Source organism: Eschscholzia californica, unplaced genomic scaffold (genome assembly GCF_041429995.1).
Source record: "Eschscholzia californica isolate CP2 unplaced genomic scaffold, dmEscCali1.0.p SCAF_5, whole genome shotgun sequence".
Lineage (NCBI taxonomy): Eukaryota > Viridiplantae > Streptophyta > Magnoliopsida > Ranunculales > Papaveraceae > Eschscholzia > Eschscholzia californica.
In genome coordinates this window covers 25,902,271-25,922,147 of record NW_028238472.1, presented here as the reverse complement: position 1 = coordinate 25,922,147, position 19,877 = coordinate 25,902,271, and the positions used below count along the sequence as shown (strand labels likewise).

At 42.8% G+C, this 19,877-nt stretch overlaps 1 long non-coding RNA gene across 1 annotated transcript; it reads left to right on the top strand.

Moving 5' to 3' along the window:
- Positions 1-9,187: 9,187 nt before the first annotated feature.
- Positions 9,188-11,787, top strand: LOC147537999 (uncharacterized). The gene is made up of 2 exons (XR_015225638.1): positions 9,188-10,507; positions 11,575-11,787. It is a non-coding gene; the product is annotated as an uncharacterized LOC147537999 (long non-coding RNA).
- The last annotated feature ends 8,090 nt before the right edge of the window (positions 11,788-19,877 follow it).

The following is a 19,877-nucleotide window of genomic DNA, read 5'->3' as shown; positions in this document are numbered from 1 at the left end:
TAATTTCAACACTTTGAGGTTGGTCATGGAGCTGATCTTGGAGCTCCTCTACAACTTTCTTAGCTGATGCAACCTGACCAGCCATATTAGAGAACTTGGCTACCTTCCATTTCACCAACCTAGCCTTCACTTTCTTTAATTTAGTAATCAATTTAAACATAGGAGTACCTTTCACCTTGCAACTCCACTCCTCCTCCACCAGGTCCATAAACCCAGGCTCATCACACCAACAGTTGAAGAACTTAAAAGGCTTCCTACCTATATTCTGCACCATAGAGATAGCAAGAATAGCAGGAGAATGATCAAGGGCACCAGGGTTAAGGAACTGAACCCTGGAGGCATGGAAGATCTCCAACCACTCAGCATTAATCAAAACTCTATCCAATTTGGAAAAAATACTATCCTTCCCTTCTTGCTTATTATTCCAAGTAAAGAAGCAACCTGAGTAAGGGCAGTCCATAAGGGCAGCATCTTGAACACATTCTGAAAACTCCTGAAAGTGGGAAGGTTTCACTTGATCACCACCCATCTTTTCACAAGGATCCAGAATGGAATTGAAGTCTCCCAAGAAAACCCAGGCTCCTTCAAATCTCCTAACCAGCTGACACATATTCTGCCACAGATCTCTTCTCTGCTCTATAGTATTATGACCATAGACCACAGCTAGCAGAAACACTTTAGCATCAGGAGTAACCACCCTAACAGCCAGAACCTGTTCTGAAGTAAAGACTAATCTCAAACTCCAACAATTAGGATCCCAGCATAACCAAATTCTACCACCACCACAAGCACTATAATTGTCCAAAAAGGTCCAAAAGGGATTGATATACCTTTAGACTACAAGTTTATTATCAACAGCAACTCTTGTTTCCACAAAACCACATAAACTCAGTTTATTGTTACTAATGACAGCTTTAACCTCTCTTATTCTTTGGGGGTCATTAAGACCCCTCACATTCCAACAACCAATATTAACCATTTACTATTCTAAGAGGTTTTCGAAGCACACCCCCTTTCTTCCCAGCAACATTACCTCTATCCTTTTGATCGAAGATAGCAACAACATCAGCCACTGTCTCAATGTGACCCCCACCTGGACTCAAAATCTCAAAACAAGCCAAAGTAGTAGAGGACAGGTTTTCCTTAACTAACCCAGCACCTCCATCCTCCTCCATAGAGTTCACCTGATCCACTCCACTCTGAATAGAATCAGCAATACAAGCCCTTTTATGCCCAACCTCAATATTCTTTAACCCCCCACTTTTATTCTTCCTCTTAGTGACAGGGGTCCACGCCTCATCATCCATCTTATCAACTGGGAGCAAGATACCAGAAGCAGCCCCACTAGTGGAAGATTCACCTACCTCCTAGACCAGCAACAACCTCCCCAGCCCCAAAGAGAACAGTATATCTAGAGCCTGGCTGCCCTCCCACCAATTCCTTAGGAGCATTATCACCTCCCTTACCAAACTTAGATGTAACCATCCCTTTACCATTACCTAAGAGCACCTCTTACTCCTTTTGAAGGTTCACAAAAGGCCTAGGTTGCCCCCCTGCCCCCTTCCTTGAGCAGGGACTCTAACAGGACCTCTCTCAGCAGCATTACGTCGAGCAGGTTGAAATCCTGGCCTTCTAACAGGATCAGCCCAATTCATTGGCTCAGGTTGTGGCTCCTGATGCCTAGGACTCTTAGGACACTTACCCAGGAGATGGCCAAACTCATTACACTCAGAACAGAGTGGTGGCCTCTATTGGTACTCCACCTTAACTGAATTCATCTTTTCCCCATCAATGAGAAGAGGGATTTCTACAAATTCTGACAATTTCTTCCCACCTCAATACAGACTCTAGCATAAGCCATCCTAGCCTTGGTCTCAGTAGGATGATCTAACATGATAGGTTTCCCTAAGGCACTAGCAATACGAGCTATACCCTTGGGATTCCAGAACAGAGAAGGCACCTCTCTAAAGCACACCCATAAAGGAATCGATCCCAATTTTTGAAACTCAAACTCTATGAAAGTGGTCCAAGGTCGAACAACAAACAGATGACTCATGATAAACAAAGGCTCATGGTCAAGAGCTCTCTCCCTATCTTCATTAACAGAAAGCTTAATAAAGAACAGAGAGTCACCATGAAGAGTAACCTTAAGCTCACCTTTGGGTTTCCAAGCTTTAACCAAAGCATTATACACTGCAGGGTAGGAGAGACGACGACCAACAAATGAACCTACCAACCAAGATTCATACTTTTTCCTTTCATCCTCAAAATCAGCCACATCAAACGACGCCATTGGTTTTCCCTCAAGAACAACCGGAGCAGTATACTCCAATGGAGTACGAACAACAGAACTTCTTACGTAAGAACAAAGAAGCCCAATCAGAACAAATAGAAGACGTACCTCCATCCTTCGACTGATCTGATTCCTCCTCACCTAGAGCACCCTGTTTTGGTAGAGATTCAGATCCAAAAGCATCTGATTCTCCACCACCAGGAGGAGGGAGAAGGAATGTCGCATCCCTCTCAGCCAACATTTCCTTCAAGGAAGGTTATGCTCGCTAAAGAGAAGCAATCAGACCTTGAAAACGAAGAGAAAAAGTCCAACTACAGTTTGCAAACAGTTTGCATAAGGTGGATGTGGCTGATGGCTATGATGATTCTAGGGTCTGGATAGCTAATGATAAGGGTACCTTCACTTTGAAAAGTACTTATGAGGCCATGAGAGAGGTTTCTCCTTCTGTTTCTTGGTCTTCTCTTGTCTGGTTTAGTCATAATATCCCCAGGCATAGCTTCATTACTTGGGTTGTTTTGCATAGGGCTGTGAAGACTAAGCTGAAACTTTACAAATGGGGTCTTAATATTGATGTTACTTGCACCCTATGTTCTAAAGAGGATGAAGATGACTTTCATTTATTCTTCTCCTGTAGTTATTCTAAGGACATTTGGAGGAAGTTACTTAGGATGTTGGCTCTTATTCAGGTGCCATGTAACTCCTGGGACTCCATGATAGATTGGTGTGTCAGGATGTTTAGTGGTAAGGATAAAATAGCTATTCTAGGCAGATTGACTTTTAATGCTTTCATCTATCACATTTGGTGTGAGAGAAATAAAAGGGTATTCTCTAGCTCTTGTGTACCTCAGGAGGGCTTGTTGGTGAGAATCATTGAGGAGGTGAGGATGAAAATGAATTGTCTTAGCTGTAGCACTGTTAGTAATCCTAGATTGGATGTTATTGCTAGAAATTGGAACCTTCACTTGACTGCTGTGCTTCCTAAACTCATTCCATGTTCCTGGATTGCTCCTAAGCCTGGGTTTATCTTGATCAACACTGATGGTTCTTATAGTGCTGATCAGGCTGGTTTTGGGTGTGTCTTGAGGGACTTTGCAGGTGAGATTGTGTGTGCTGTTCAAGCAGGGACTTCTCCTGTTAGTGTCATTCATCATGAGCTGCAGGCCATTGATGTTGGCTTGGCAACTGCCTTGGTTATGGTTTTGATAGGGTGCAGGTGGCTACTGATTCTAAGTGGGCTTGTGAGCTGGTAAACAAACTTGATGCAGATCCTCCTTGGCAGTCCTTGAAGGTTTGGAGAAGTATCAAATGTAGCATAGCCAAGTTTAGTGCTTTCAGTATTGATCATGTTTTTAGAGAGGTGAATCAACTTGCTGACTTATTGTCTAAGGCTAGGACAGCTGAAGGAATGGAGCAGCTTGCAGCAGGGGACCTTAGTGATGCTATGAAGGCTGTTGCTATGGATGATAGATTGGGTCTTATTAGAATAAGACAGAGATGAAGAAGTGTTTTCTTTTGATGGTGGTTTTCTTTTTCTTATATTTGTCTTTATGGTTGTAATCTTCTTATGGGACCATATGTTTTTGTTGGGTTGTTGGGGCTTGTATGGGTTTTTCCTGTTGATGATTGTGTAGTTTTTTTGTTTTTGGTTTCAGGTTTTCCTTAAACCTGCTGATATATGCAAAAAAAAAGACCTTGAAAACGAAACCAGCAGCAAAAGAGAAGCGTCAATCACAAATCCACGACCGCCGCCACCCAAAAAAAATAGGAGGAGCCGCCGCCAAACCCTAAATAAGAGGAGAAGTGTTGTCAGAAAAAGCACTCCCAAATTCGAATGAAAATAGGCTTTCTAACTTCTAGCACAGTCAATAGAGTCTGCTCTCATAGTCGGCCAGTAGTAACCTGCAGTCAGTGCTCTGTTGGCCAGGTTGCGACCGCCAGAGTGGTTACCACATTCCCCCTCGTGTAATTCCTTGAGGACATACTTGGCTTCCTCTTGGGTGATGCATTTCAAGTAGGGCCCAGAGTATGATCTCTTAAGGAGCTGGCCGTCCATGATGCAAAATCTTGCAGCTTTGGCCTTGAGCGTTCTTGCTTCATTTCGATCCTGTGGCAACTCGTCGTTAGTTAAGTACCTGATTATTGGCGTCATCCAGGTCTCTCCTGCATCTGTAGCTGCTACCTTAGAAGGCTTTGTTTTCCATACTGCCGGCCACTGGAGAAGTGTGAGAGGGATTGTTTGTTGCATTTTTGGTTGGAATTGATGACCCTAAATTGGCTAAGGCATCAGCGTGCCCATTCTCTAGCCTGGGTACCTGTTCAAAACTAACCTCGGTGAACTGACCTTGTAGTTCCTTTACATGCGACACATAAGCTGCCATTTTTACATCTTTGGCCTGGTAGGTTCCTTGCAGCTGGTTAACACGAGTTGGGAATCCGATTTGATATAAAGTTTCTAGACTCCTATCTCCTTTGCCAAGTTCATTCTGCGATCAAGGCCTGGTATCCTGTTTCATTATTGGTGGCTTTGAACCCACACCGTATGGCTTGTTGGATTAGGTCACCTTCTGGGGAAGTGAGGACTACGCCGAGTTTCCACTCCGTTCATGTTACTGGAACCGTCCACCGATAAGGTCCACTTAAGTTGACTATGCTCCTAGAGGTGGAGCAATTCTCCTTGTGCCTGCACTAAAGTATTCGGTGTAAAATCAGCAATAAAATTGGCCAGTACCTGAGACTTGATTGCTGTCCTTGGCTGGTAGCTGATGTTATGTTCGCTTAACTCCACTGCCCATTTGGTTAATCTTCCAGACAACTCCGGTTTGTGAAGAATATTCTTCATTGGGAAAGATGTGACCACCACAATTGGGTGGCATTGAAAGTAAGGTCTGAGCTTCCTAGCTGCAGTAACTAGGACAAGGGCTAGCTTTTCTAGCTGGCTGTATCGAGTTTCGGTGTCCAATAATGACTTGCTTGTGTAGTAAACAAGCAGCTGCTTACTATCTTCTTCACGAACAAGTACTGCACTTACTACTGTTTCTGCAACAGCAAGGTATATGAACAACTTCTCTCCCTTTTTTGGTTTGGAGAGCAAAGGTGGAGACGTGAGGTATCTCTTCAACTGTTGTAGAGCTTCTTCACATGCGGGTGACCACTTGAAATTTTTCGCCTTTCGCAAAGTGGTGAAGAACAGGTAGCATCTCTCGGAAGACTTAGAAATGAATCGGCTAAGTGCCGCCACTCTATTTGCAAGCTTCTGGACGTCCTTGATGCATTTTGGGGAAGGAATACTCATTATTGCATTAATCTGATCCGGGTTAGCTTCGATTCCCCTTTGAGTCACCATATAACCTAAATTTTTTTCAGAAGACACACTAAAAGAGCACTTAGCAGGGTTTAGTTTCATGTCATACCTCCTGAGTACCTCGAATGCTTGCTTGAGGTGTTCCAAGTGTTGTTCTGCCACAAGAGACTTGACCAACATATCATCGATGTAGACCTCCATGGTGTCTCCTAGCATGTTGGCGAACATTTTGTTTACCAGCCTCTGATAGGTAGCACCTGCATTTTTTAGTCCAAAGGGCATAACCTTATAACAGAATATACCTCTCTCTGTGACAAAGGCGGTTTTCTCCTGATCGTTTGGATGCATAAGGATCTGGTTGTAACCCGAAAATGCGTCCATGAAGCTCAGGAGCTCGTGTCCGGCTGTGGCATCTACTAGCATGTCGATGTGGGGTAGTGGGAAAGAATCCTTCGAGCATGCTTTGTTCAAGTTTGTAAAATCGATACATACCCTCCATTTACCGTTCTTCTTTTTTACGACAACCACGTTAGCGAGCCAATCCGGGCAGTGAACTTCTCTTACTGATCCGATTTCAAGTAGCTTCTGGGTCTCTTCGTTGATCACCTTGTTGCGTTCTGGTGCAAATTTCCTTTTTTTCTGTCTGACCGGGGCATGGGAAGGGTCTACCTGTAATTCATGGACTACTATAGAGGGGTCTATCCCTGTCATATCTGCATGAGACCAAGCAAAACAATCAGAGTTAACAGTTAGGAATTCCACGAGCTTTTCTCTGAGAGTAGGAGGTAGTTGTGCTCCAATTTGGCCTTTGTGCTCTGGTATGTGAGGGTTAATTTGGACTTCGTCTAACTCCTCCATGCTTGGTTTGTCGATGTTTGAGTTTAGGGGTATTTCATTCTGTAATTGCTACAAGGGTTTCTTTGGTGCCTTCATTGTGTTCTTGTAGCAATTTCTGTAAGCTCCCTGGTCTCCTTTGATTTCCCGTACCCCCCAATGTGTCGGGAACCTAAGTACTTGGTGGTATGTTGATGGTACTACCCTCATCTCATAGATCCAAGATCTTCCAAGGATCATGTCATAAGTAGATGGACAGTCCAGTACCACAAAGGTGGTGCTAAGGTTGATTCCTCCTGCATACACCGGCAGCACAATCTCTCCTAATGTATACTTTTGTTCTTCGTTGAACTCTATAAGGACAGTAGAACGTCGGCAGATGCTTGACTCTTCTAGTCCCATTCCTAGCAAGGCATGAAGAAACAGGACATTAGTGGAGGATCCATTATCAATGAGTATGCATTTAACTAACACATTTGCAATAGTGAGAGAGGACAAGAGCGTCATGATGAGGGTTGACGAGCCCTGAGACTTCGTTGTCAACAAAGCTGATGGTTTGGTTGGTGAAAGTTAGGGTCGACGCCTCTGTCGAATGGGTAGTTGGATTGGTTGTGATTCATGCACTTCTTTTGGCTGCTGAGTGGCTTACTCCACTCACTTCCGAGCCTCCTGTGATCATGTTGCTAGTCAATGTTGGAATAGGCTCCTCTGGCTCTTTAGGTCGGGCATCTCTTTGGAACATAGTTTTCTTGCCTTTGTCTGTCAGTTAGTCGGTGAGGTGACCCCTATTAAGGAGCTCACCAACTTTAAGCCTGAGGGCAATGCAATCTGCAGTAGTGTGCCCATGGTCCGAGTGGAATTCGCACCACTTGGTAGTATCTCTTTTGTCGCTTGGCGTCTTTGTCTTCCCTGGCCACCTTACCGTGTTACCCATCCCCTTCATTACTGCAATCACCTCACTTGGTTTAATGTTGAGGTTGTATTCTGGGATCTTGGTACGGATGGGTCCTTATGGCTTCTCGTTCTGACGGTTAGGTGGAGGGTTGAATGGCCTTTTGTTCTCTCTTGGAACTGGTCGGCTGGTTGGGTACGAATCATTGCTTCTGGCTTCTGACCGTCGTTCGTATCTTCTTGAGTGACGGTCTCTTGTCCTATCTTCTTGTGAGTAGTATTTGTTTCTGTGGGCTTCGTCTTCTTCCCACCTAATTTCGACCCCAACTCTGGAAAGAACATCCTCCATTGTAGTGCAATTGAACTTGGTTAGTTCTTTGTACAACTCCCCATCTGGCAGTAAACCTTTCCTGAATGTGTCTACTGCTGTCTCTTGGTTGCAATAAGGAATTGACACCTTCTCCCGATTAAATCTTCCCACATACTCTCTTAGTGGTTCACCTCTTCGTTGGTGGATTCGATAGAGGTCACTAGAGAGTTTCTCCAACTTTTTACTACTTGCGAATTGCTCGACAAAGGTGTCTGTGAGCTAGGCGAATGAAGCAATTGAGTTATTGGGGAGGTTGGTGTACCATTGCAGAGCTGGGCCAATCAGACTAGACCTAAAACTCTCGCACACACATGCTTCCCGCAAGTCCCTTGGAATCGCAGCCTTAAACATCCTCTGTTTGTAAGAGGCTATGTGGTCGTCCTGATCAGAGGTGCCGTCGTACATCTTCATGTTAGGAAATGTAAACTTTCTGGGCATCTCCACCAGGGCAATTGCATCTAAGAAAGGAGAATCGGCATAGCTTTGAGGAAGACTCTTCTTGAATGGAGTCGGGACTCTTGGAATTCTGGTGATCAGGGCCTCAATTTCAGCTAGCCTCTTTGTCAAAGCTTGCTCTAAAGGGGTACCTGTATGTGAAAACAATTAGGGATTAGAATCCATAGTGGGCTGAGTAGGCATAGGGAAGATGGTTGGCGTAGCAACAGTAGAAGATGAGTAAAGAGGAGCAGCCATGGTCTGCTGTTGAGTGAAAGATTGTTGAAAGGCCTGTGTTAGAGCTATGAATGGAGCACTTGCAGATCCAGTTCCTACTTGACTGGTGGTGAAGCCTGCAGTAGTGTTGAGAGGAGGTGTTGGGCGATTGGATGTTCCTCCTGCTTCAGAACTGTTGGGAGGTGGTCGATTGTCCCCCAAACTTTGTCTTCCAGGAACCACCAACTCGGTAATTTTTTATTGCAGTAGTAGGTTCTCTGCTCGAACAGTAGTGTTCTCTTCCTCCAAAGCTTTCAACCTTTAGGCGTTTTCTCGCATCTGGGCAATGAGTGCAACAAGTTGTGATGAGAAATCCACAGAAGCGTTGGACATGTCTCTTTCCATGGTGCTTGTCTTTTCTGTAGTTAGTGGCTGGCCCCCTCTGATGCGAGAGCATCGGAGCTAGATCAACCCGAGCTGGCCCAAACAGCTCTGGATCATGAAACAAGTCTGGAACAAGCAGCGCTGGAATATACAGACAAGCCTACCGACGGGCTGAGCGTTACTTTGCTGAAGTTGGACCAACTAAGCCATAATTACCAACTAAGCAATGATTAAATATGGACTTTAAAGAGGATTATCGAAGGCTTAAAGAGTCATTTTCTGTAACATCCTGTGTTTTTAAGGTTAGTTGAGGGACTATTTAACATTTGGGTCAAGTCGAAAGAGGGACTAAATCAGCAAAGAGTTCAATTTGGGGGTATTTTGCAGTCAAGCCAAAACCAGGGGCCTAACTGCAATTTCGTGGAATTGGATAAGAGGAGAAAAATCAGACCTTTTATCCCTCTTTTGCTGGACAGAAATTGAGGGTTAGGGTTTGGGTGAAAGAAAATTCGATTTCTAAGGAGATTTCAAGTTGATTTCAAGGGGAAATCTGATTTTTTGTTGAATTCAAGCTTCAATGAGTTGATTCGAGCTTAGTTCGTTAATTTTGGTAAGTAAATCTCTCTTTCTCTCTCTAGATCGAATTTCTTTTGAATCGGGTTAATGAAATCTTGTTTCTACTTCGAATTGTTATTAGTTTGGGATGAAAACATGAACGAGTAAGAGTAATAAAATCAATTTGGTAATTGTAGTTTTGATGATTTAATGTCAAAATTCTTAATTTTAAGGTTTAAGGTTTATGAAATTTGGGGATTTGTATGATTCATATAGTTCTATGGTTTATATGGTTGGGAATAAAGTAATTTTGGTATATAAGTAAACTTTAGAGAGATTATTTGATATAATTTGTCGATCGATCGATTGCCGATTCGGGGACTGAATTTAGTCTACTGTCCGAGCCTTTCTGGGCTTTTTATGTTACTTGGATGGACTTTCCCGAAACATGGAAGTCTTAGTTTAGGATCTTAGCTTTCCAGAATGGTATCGTACCTTTTCGATAATGGACGAAGGAGTTATGGCTGTTTTAAAGAGCAACGCACAGTTTACCAAACATGAATACTGTTTTTAGTGGTTATCTAATCATAGATGTTTCAAATGTTATTTGGGTCTTCTTCATTATTGTAGCTTGTCTCGATACGATTCCATAAAGGTATAGTACGAATTATTCGGAGTTCGAATGAGAGAGATATGAGCGTTTTATCACGCAGCGTACGATCAGTGAAACTGATGCACTGTTGCGTATGTTTTGTGATTTTTGGAGATGTTATAATTGAAATTAGAGGAGACCACTTTAGTGGCAAGCATCAGAAATGATATAAGCTTTCCAACGATATAAGATTCGGTTGAAACGAAATAACTACGAGAGAGTTATGACTGTTTTACCGAACAATGTGTTGTTAGGAAAAATTTGTTTTGGTTGTTCTTATTTGGCAAGTTTCGAAGATGACTCACTTGGTTTTTTGGCGAGGACATTTAATAACTAAATGTTAAGGATATAAGTAAGTTTCATAGAGTGTTGGATCGACCTTAATTGGACATGGTTGTAAAGTTAGAAGATCGGTTGAATTTCGGGTTAACATGAAGTCTTCCGAAGTTCGCGAATTTACTTTTATGTTTTAAGTTTTCTTTACGTTTTTGTTATTCTTCCTTATCCCAGAGCATGCGAATGAGGAGGAATAGGTCGTCTGGTAGGCGGGAGGTTTTTGGTGATGCAAGGACTGAGGTAGGGGTTCTGAATCCTTTATCCAGCATGGTTTTATAGATAATGAATATGCTAGATTCTATAGTTATATATGCGTCATTATAACTAGAGTTTAGGTAGCATAAAACTCTATTGATGTGATGAACTGAAATATGCTTGAAATGTTTTGATGCGATATGAGAAATGTTTTCGAAATGATTTTACGATGATTGTGAACTACTGGGGATTTTCTTGTATGTACCCGACTGCGGATTTTGTCAACCTACAGGCATGTAGCCATTGAGGTAGGATGACATGTGGACACGGTTGTGACCCGTGTGAGACCGGTGAGGTGGGCGACACTAGTCATGAGACCTGTGGGACTAGAGTGCTTCACTTGCTGGCCATTGGTGCTCGTGCCTCCAGCTCGAGGCTCAGGGCCGTACACCCTGACCGCTCGCCTGGGAGGTGACATTGATTGGGAATCCCTCTGCTTTGTGGCGATATGACTCTTGGTTGTTCCACTTCCGTGTTTGATAAGATAATGAATCGAATATGAATATTGGTTTTGATAAATGAATGAAACTGATTTTAAAAGATCGCATTAGATGCATGACAGGGTACCGAAGAGAATGAGGTTCAGGTCCTTCCATGGTAATTGGGGGACGGCTCTCTTATTCGAACTCGGTGATCAGAAAAACGTATTTAGATACTTAAGGTATATATGTATCATGAGGTAAACTCTTCAATGATTGCGGAGTCCCTTAGTGGGAGAGAGGCTTACCGGCTAGGGGTAAGTTTCTTTCTCGAGGAGACGTAGTACATTAGCTAGTGCCATAAATGGGCTGGTACTATCTAACGCACTCTAGGTTCTCCTGAGGAACTCTCCTCTTATTGGGAGCGCACCATGGGTGGGCAGCTAATCACTGCTATTGCTTGCTAGATTAAGGAAAATGGTTTTGTATATAGTATACATGGTAACTGGTTTGATAACTTGTTTTGTCGTGATGTTTACAACTTAGTAAATGAACTTTTGAAAATGTGATGGGTTTTGGATTGGTCTTCTACCAGAATAACTCGTGTCGGTGAGTATTCTGACCCCCTACCAGTTGTTAGTGTGCAGGTGTTATCTTTTTGTTCGACGTGGCGAGTTTTGGTTCGTAGAAGACTCTTTTACGGTGAAGTCTTCGGGTGTATGTCGCGTGGATGTTGACGCTGTTTTTTTTGTTCTTTTCCACTAGTTGTATATATTTTTACTCACGGACAAACATATATGTAAATATTTAACACTCAGACTGGTATATAGTTCGTATGGATGTTTATGAGGCTTTTGTAGTTTTTTGTGTGTGGTTCGGGTTTCGACCCGAAACTGAGTTGAGTTTGTTAGCTTCCGCTTTATAGTTTATTCTTGTATATGCAAGTGTATGGTTTGCATGACAGGTTTTACAGGTGCGACCGGTTCGATTTACAGAGGAGACTCTTCCGGATTTTTGTCTCGTCTGTGAATTGTCGGGGCGTGGTCGTGTCTATTTTGGGACACGGGGCGTCACATTTTCGTTTTTAGTAATCTGCATTAAAGTTAGTCTCGTCTTTCTATATTCATGCATTTAAACTAAGTTGTTTCCAATGTAACGAGTTTCTATGCATGTAGACTAGCTTTTATTTCTCATTTAATGTATTCTCCTCTATATAATGAGGCTTATTATGAATGGAAAAACCAGAGAATATTGAATTGGAAATTATAGTCTTTGTGACTTTGGATATGTCTAGATCAACTCCTTTATCCTCTGGTTTTCGAAGAGCCATTGGTGGTGGATTTCGAGCGTCTTTATCATCTGGTGGTGGCAACTTTATCCAGGTGTGGTGTAGCTCAACCGGTTTCTTTATCACTTTATGGTGGCAACTTTATCAAAGTGTGGTGATCCGGATCTTCCTAGTTACCTGTTACGATTTTACATTCACTCCGTACTCACGCTTCCAGGAAAACACATCACCCTTTTTCTAGCGCCAAAAAATTGTAGACGGTAAAATATCTACGGGTCGGAAAGTCTGACAGCCAACTGGTCGACAGTCAAAAGTCTAGTCGGGTCGGTTGCTTCGGGGACCAGCTACGTGTCAAAAAGAACCTGCACACAAAAAGAGAGAAGAGATCGTGAAGCCTCTGGGACACCGGGATGGTGCCGGCCTAAGGGAGCTCCGACGGTCAAGTCAGATACTCGATCAAATATAAATAAAATGAAAGAAGGCGATAGGGAGGTAACCGTCGTCGGAGTGCTTAGGTGTCGTGGCTCGTGGAGTTGTCGGAACAGATCTCCACGGTAGTGATATCGTGACGATAACCTGCTGGTCGTAAGTGGGTTTTGCAATAAGTCGTTGGTCGTACGTGGGGTTTACAGTAAGCCGCTGGTCGTAAATGAGCTTTGCGATAAGGCTCTGGTCGTAAATGGATCGAACGATGATGATTTGTGGGTGGACGGTGTTGATACGCTTTGATCCTTGTCGCTAGATGAATGAAGTAGCAAGAGGGTGGTCGTATAAGGATGGTGTTATGGCCAGCTAGTTACTGTCGGATGGGTGTTACGATCAGCTAGTTACTGTTGGATGAGTGTTACGATCAGCTAGTTACCGTTGGATGAGAGGTATATGAGACCCGAGAGCTTTCTTATGCGATAAGGTGGTGGTGGTAATGGTGTCGATACGGCTAGCCGATTACTGTTCAATTTGGGACTACCAAGCTCTTATCTCCCAACTTCTAAGGCAATGAGCCAGATACTTTGGAAAAGTGGAAAGCTCTTTGAGAGGCTTATCAGAGAGAATGGTAGTGAAGATGGATTGGATTACTCGAGTACTGCTATCGAATCTTGCATGCCTTGGTCTGGTTGTAGCCTCTTGTATTTATAGTGGTATAGGAAGGTCGTCTTGATGACGGTCAGCTCGTAACCGACGTAATTATTCCGTGACATTACTCCTGGGAAGTACGTTAAGAGATAGGGGATCTGACGTATCGACCGTCAGATGAGTATTCGAATTTCTTTGGGGACGGTCAGGACGTTACCGCGTGTGCGATAAGCTACTGGCCAGTAACGTCCGTCTTTAAGTAGTAGATACGGAATATTTACCTTCAGCGTGGTTACGGATAGCGCGATAATCTTCTGGCCGTAAGATAACCTAGTACTGGCAGGTGGCTATCGCGTGACACGTGTCAGATATGCTTATTGTCAAGCGGTATGGATTCGGTGACCAGAGTAGCGACTTGGGCCATTATCGGGCCTTCTTATTTAGCCCCACGGGTTTTACCCTTACGAAGCGGTTGTTCCTTTATTCTACAGGCACCTCGTGGGGCGAATATTTGCCCATACAAGGTACAAATCCTGCTTGTAATCATCGGGTAAAAATATCCTCTTCATAAGTCGTTTTAGCTTATCCCAAGACCTGATTCTAGTCTTGTCCTCTTAATCGCTGCGACTTAAGAGTATCCCACCAAAGGCTAGCATAACCCTTTAGCCTCAAGGTTGCTAGTTTATACTTTTTCTCATCATCATAAATATTATATTCAAATGCACGTTCCATTGATCTTAACCAATCTAGAAAGTCATCTGGAATTTAGATTACCTTCAAAATCAGGAAAATCAACTTTGATTTATTCTTGCCGAGTGTGTTGTTGATGTGGTCGATTATCTCTTCTTCTCCCACGTCTAGAACTAACACTATGATCATCATTAGAACTAAGAGAAACACGTCTGTCTTCATCAGAAGATGAATGGTTATCTCCAACTCTTTGATCATCATTGGAAATTCCATATTGTCAAAACAGGGGATTTATAATTTTACTTGATACCACTTGAATTATAAGCTCTAAATTATAATTTCACTCCACCAACATGAGTTAGAGCTCTGATACCACTTGATGCGTTTCCCGAAAGCGTGAGTACGAAGTGAAAGAGGAGTATCGTAACAGAGTAACTAGGAAGATCCGGATCACCACACTTTGATAAAGTTGCCACCACAAAGTGATAAAGAAACTGGTTGGGCTAACACCACACCTGGATAAAGTTGAAGGAGTTGAAGGAGATGTCCTTCGACCAAGGTGGCAATGCGACAAATTTGTCGGCTAGGACAATTGATGGAGAAGATCATCAAGTCCGATTGATTTAGGGGTCGTGGAGTTTAAGCTAGAAACCAACCACGATCGTCGAATTATGAAGTAATTCGCGGCTAACTTCGACCGGATCCTACAACGGGTTACACCTAAGAGTGAGATATAACAAGCGAACTAAGAATAGGAGAGAGAATCTCTCGGGCTGAGCGATTTCCCTAATTTCTTGGAGTGGCGGCGGCCCAATTTTCCGGCGAGTGTTTACTGTTGATTGGCCACTGGTTTGTAGTTCGTTTTTTCTGTTTCCTCATCGTTCTTATCCTTCTTTTTTACTGATTGTTTCCCTTATTGCTGGATCTTCTCACTTGGAGTGGATCTGGCGAAAAGGGAGGCGAAGGTTCCCTTTCTTCCCTCTGGCGATAGATCTACTGAACTTGGTTCTGGGGATCGATCAAAACAGGGGGTGAGTGAGGGGAAGTCAGTTATGAGTGGTTTGATGAGCTTTTCTACTGCTTCGTCTGATGGAGTTGGTGGTTTTAGTAAGTTGAGAGGGCCTATGAGGGTGGTTACTCCTGTTGGAACTTCCATGAATTCTGTTCTTGATAGTCCTTTGAATCCTCCTCCTGGAGCTTCTGATGTGGGTTCTTCCTTTAGTTTTGGTGCTTGCAAGGTGTTTGAAGAAAGACCTCAAACAGAACTCCCTTCAAACCAGAGAGGTGTTGGTGACAATGGACCTCCTAGCACTAACTGGGCTAGTTTGTTTGCTCGACATAATGTTCCAGGTAGGAAACCTTTATCTTATGTTCCCCCTACTGAGATTAATGGTGTGAGAGGTGTACATTTTGTTACTCCCAATCTCCAGAATCGGATCAGTGAGTGTAAGAGGTGGGTTGTGGGTAGTTTCATTGGTGGTCGATTGTCTTTTGAGGTTGTTAGGAGGGATTTGATGAACATTTGGAGGCCATAGGGCACTGTGTCTATTACTATTCATGGGGATAGTGTCTTTATTATCAAACTTGACCTTGAGGAAGACAGAATTCATATCTTGGAGCATGAGCCTATTACCATTGCTAATAGAATTTTTATAGTAAGGCCTTGGAGTCTTAATATTGAGAGGGAGATGGCTAGCTTTAAAACTACCCCTATCTGGGTCAATTTGAGAAATGTACCTATTGTGTTATGGGACGAGGGGGGGTTGCAGTCATTGGCTAGTTGGATTGGGAAACCTTTATTCCTTGATGGACCTACTGCTACCCAGACTAGGATGGCTTATGCCAGGGTATGTGTTGAAGTAAGTCTTGACAAGGAATTGCCTAGGGTTATCCCTGTGTTTCTAAATGGTGTGAGGGATGTAGATGTTGTGGTGGAGTATACTTGGAAACCTCTTTTTTGCTCTAAGTGTGCTGTGTTAGGGCACTCCACAGCTAAGTGTACCAAAGATGTTAGTCCTGTACAACAGGTGTGGAAACCTAAGGAGGTTAAGGATGGTGTTGTTGGGAAGATGGGTGAGGGGCCTGGTGAGCCCTCTGGTAGCAAGGTGAATGATGATACTGCTATGGTGGAAGAAGAGTGGACTGAGGTGAAAGGTAGACATTCTGGCAAAAGAAAGGCTATGACTAGGGGTGCTAGTCCTCCTGATTCTGAGAAGTTTGTTTTTTATGCTTGTCCTATGAGAGGGTTTGACGATGAGTTGAGTAGTGGAGGTGGTATGTTTGCTGCTGGGTCTCTGGCATTGGTACCTTTATCTAGTAATGAAGCAGCTGGGGATGCAGAAGATATGAGTATTCATCTTGAGGGGTCTGAAGTAACCAAGGAACCTTTAGCGGTTGCTGCTGCTCCTTTGATTAGTCAAGTAGGCAGTGGTATCAGAGTGTTTGAAGGGAAAGCTGGTGGTGGTAAGAGAGCCAATAGAGGAAGAGGTAAGTCTTCATTTCCTAGTGACTCTCATGGATAATTTAGCTTGCTGGAATATTAGAGGCTTGAATGATGCCTTGAAGACTAGAGAAATCATTCATCTTATTAGGACTAATAATGTGTGTGTATGTGGTGTGATTGAAACTCATGTTAATATGGATAATAAGGATGTTGTTCGAAGAAGATTGATGCCTACTTGGAACTGGGTTACTAATTATGAATGGGATAGGACAGGCAGGATTTGGCTTTTATGGGATGGTTCTCAGATAGGCTTGTATGTTATCTTTTTTTTTTATCAGATGGTTACTGCTATGTTAACTATGAAGGATGGTAGGTCTTTTATTTTGAGTATTGTGTATTCCCATAATGATGGGATTTCTAGGAGAAGACTTTGGAATGAGATGAGAATGGTAGCTAGGAATTATGATATGGTCTGGATAGTTATGGAGATTTTAATTCAATCTTAGAGGCTGGAGATAAGGTAGGTGGGGCTGAGGAGATTTTAATTCAGTCTTAGATGCTGTTAGGCCTTGTGACACTGTTGATTTCAGGGAATGCATTTGGGATGCCCATTTGTTTGACTGTCCTTATTCTGGTAATTTTTTTTACTTGGTCTAATGGACAGAGTGGTGATGGGCATATAGGAGAAAAGCTAGACAGAGCATTGGTTAACATTGAATGGGTGTCCAACTTTCCTAATGCAAGGGCTGAGTTTCTAAATCATGGTGTTTCAGATCATTGTCCTTGTGTTGTGTCTCTCCTTGAGAATGGTTGTGCTGGTCCTAGACCCTTCAAGTTCTTTAATTGTTAGGCTGAGGAGGAAGAATGTTTGGAGTATGGAAGTGATGGGCAACCCAATGTATAGGCTGGTGTGCAAACTAAAAAAGGTAAAGTCTGTCCTGAATGAGTGGAAAAGAGCTAGATTTCATAATTTCTCTTTGCAAGTTCAGGAGGCTAGGGAGTCTATGGATATGATGCAGTCTCTTCTTCATTCTGAGCCAGGAGATTATCAGGTGAGGGAGGCTGTTAACACTTATGTTAGATTGGCAAGGACTGAGGAAGCCATGATGAAACAGAAGTCTAGAGTTCAGAAGATTCAGCTTGGGGATGGGAATACTAAGTTTTTTCAAAGTTCCATGAAAGAGAGAAGATCCAGGAATAATATTCCCTTTCTCTTTAATGGGGCTGGTGATAAATTATCTTTATGTCAAGAGGTGGCAGCTGAGTGTGTGGATTTCTATCAGCACATGTTTGGTGAATCTCTTGCTGCTGATTTTTCTGAGAGGCTGGAGGGGGTAAAGTTTTCTCATGTTCTATCTAGTGACCAGGCTGCTGGTTTGATTGATAGAGTGACTAGAGAAGAAATTGTTTATGCTCTATCCACTATTGGGTCTGATAAAGCCCCAGGGCCAAATGGTTTTTCATCTTATTTCTTTAAGTGTTGTTAGAATATTGTGGGTGATGACTTCTGTGAGGTTGTGGCTAGGGTCTTCTCTTCTGGAAAGCTGCTTGGTGAGGTGAATTCTACCTTGGTTACCCTGGTCCCTAAGGTTCCTAATGCTTCTAGGGTAACTGATTTTAGGCCTATTTCTTGTTGTAATGTTATTTATAAATGCATTACAAAGATTTCCACTTTGAGGATGAAGAGGGTAATTTTGAGTTGATCAGTCCTTGTCAGTCTGCTTTTATTGCTGAAAGAGCTATACAGGATAACATCCTTTTAGCTCATGAGCTTACCAGGAATTATCACAGGGGTAGAGGCCCTCCTAGGTGTGCTGTGAAGATTGATCTTCAGAAAGCTTATGACACAGTTGAATTGGAGGCTATTTTCAAGATTATGCAGCTTTTTGGGTTTCCTATGGAGTTTGTTCATTGGGTTAGGATTTGTGTTTCTACTTCCAGGTTCTCTATTATGATGAATGGGAGTTCTTATGGCTATTTCTTGGGGAAGAGGGGCTTGAGGCAGGGGTGTCCTATGTCTCCTTACCTTTTTGTGATGGTTATGGAGGTCCTTAATGTTTTCTTGTTGCAGAAAGTTGGGGATGGTAGTTTTCATCTACATCCTAAGTGTTCTAGTCCTATTATTACTCACCTTAGTTTTGCAGATGATCTTTTGATCTTTCTCAAAGTAGATGTGGAGTCTGCTAATGCCTTGGCTGGAGCTTTGGAGAGTTTTTCCTTATGCACTGGATTGAAAGCTAATCATTTGAAGAGCTCCATTTTTGCTGGTGGTGTTGTTGCTGGTACTCTTGAGGCTATCAAGGTTGTGTTGGGATTTGATGTAGCTGCTTTGCCAGTTAGATACCTTGGAGTTCTCTTGCTCTCTTCTAGATTGACCTATGCTGATTGCCAGCCCTTGCTTGATAGGGTACTTAATAAGGTACAATCTTGGAAGTCTAAATTCCTTTCATATGCTGGTAGAGTTACTCTTATTTCTTCTGTTATCAGCATGGTTATGTTTTGGATTAGCTCTTTTGTTCTGCCTAAGAGGGTCTTTCAAGAGCTCTCCTCTATCATTAATAACTTCCTTTGGGCTGGTATTGATTTGAAAGCTAAGAGGGCTAATGTTAGTAGGAGTGTGGTGTGTCTGCCTTATAAAGAAGGTGGCTTGAATCTTAGAGATTTATTGACTCTGAATACTGCTGCTACCTTGAGACATATATGGGAGTTGTTTATTGGTAAGGATACTTTGTGGGTTTCCTGGGTAAAGGCCATTGATTTCAGGGAATGACTTTTGGGTCATGAAGGTTCCTCAGGACTCTTCATGGAGTTGGAGATGTATATTGAATTGCAGAGAACAAGGTCTTAGCCTTGCCAAAGTACTTATAGGCAATGGTGAAAGTACTGATTTTTGGTTTGATGTGTGGCACCCCTTGGGTGTTCTTTATCCTTTCTTGGACTCTTTCTTTAGGCTTGACAGCAGGCTTAATGCTTCAGCTAAAGTTAGTGTCTGTATCTCTAATGGTGAATGGGTTGTTCCTCATATGCTTCAAGGAGCCTTGATTGAGATTTTGGATAGATTGCCTGAGGTGGGTATTCAGGCTGGTTTTGATGATGAGGGGGTGTGGACAGTAGGTCAGTCTGGCATCTTTACTCTAAAGGAAACCTATGCGGCCATTAGAAGGAAATAAGAAGTTGTTCCTTGCTGTGATATTGTGTGGTTTTCTCATAACACACCAAGGCAAAGTTTTATTACCTGGGTAGCTATGAGAAGGGCTTTGAAGACCAAGGATAAGCTTCACAAGTGGGGGGTTATCCCTGACAATACTTGTGTATTATGTGCTTGTCATGTGGAGAATGATTTCCATTTACTTTTCTCTTGTAGCTTTTCCTTTGCTATTTGGAAATCTATCTTGGGTCTTCTTGATGTTTATAAGCTCTCTAGGTCTGACTGGAATCAAG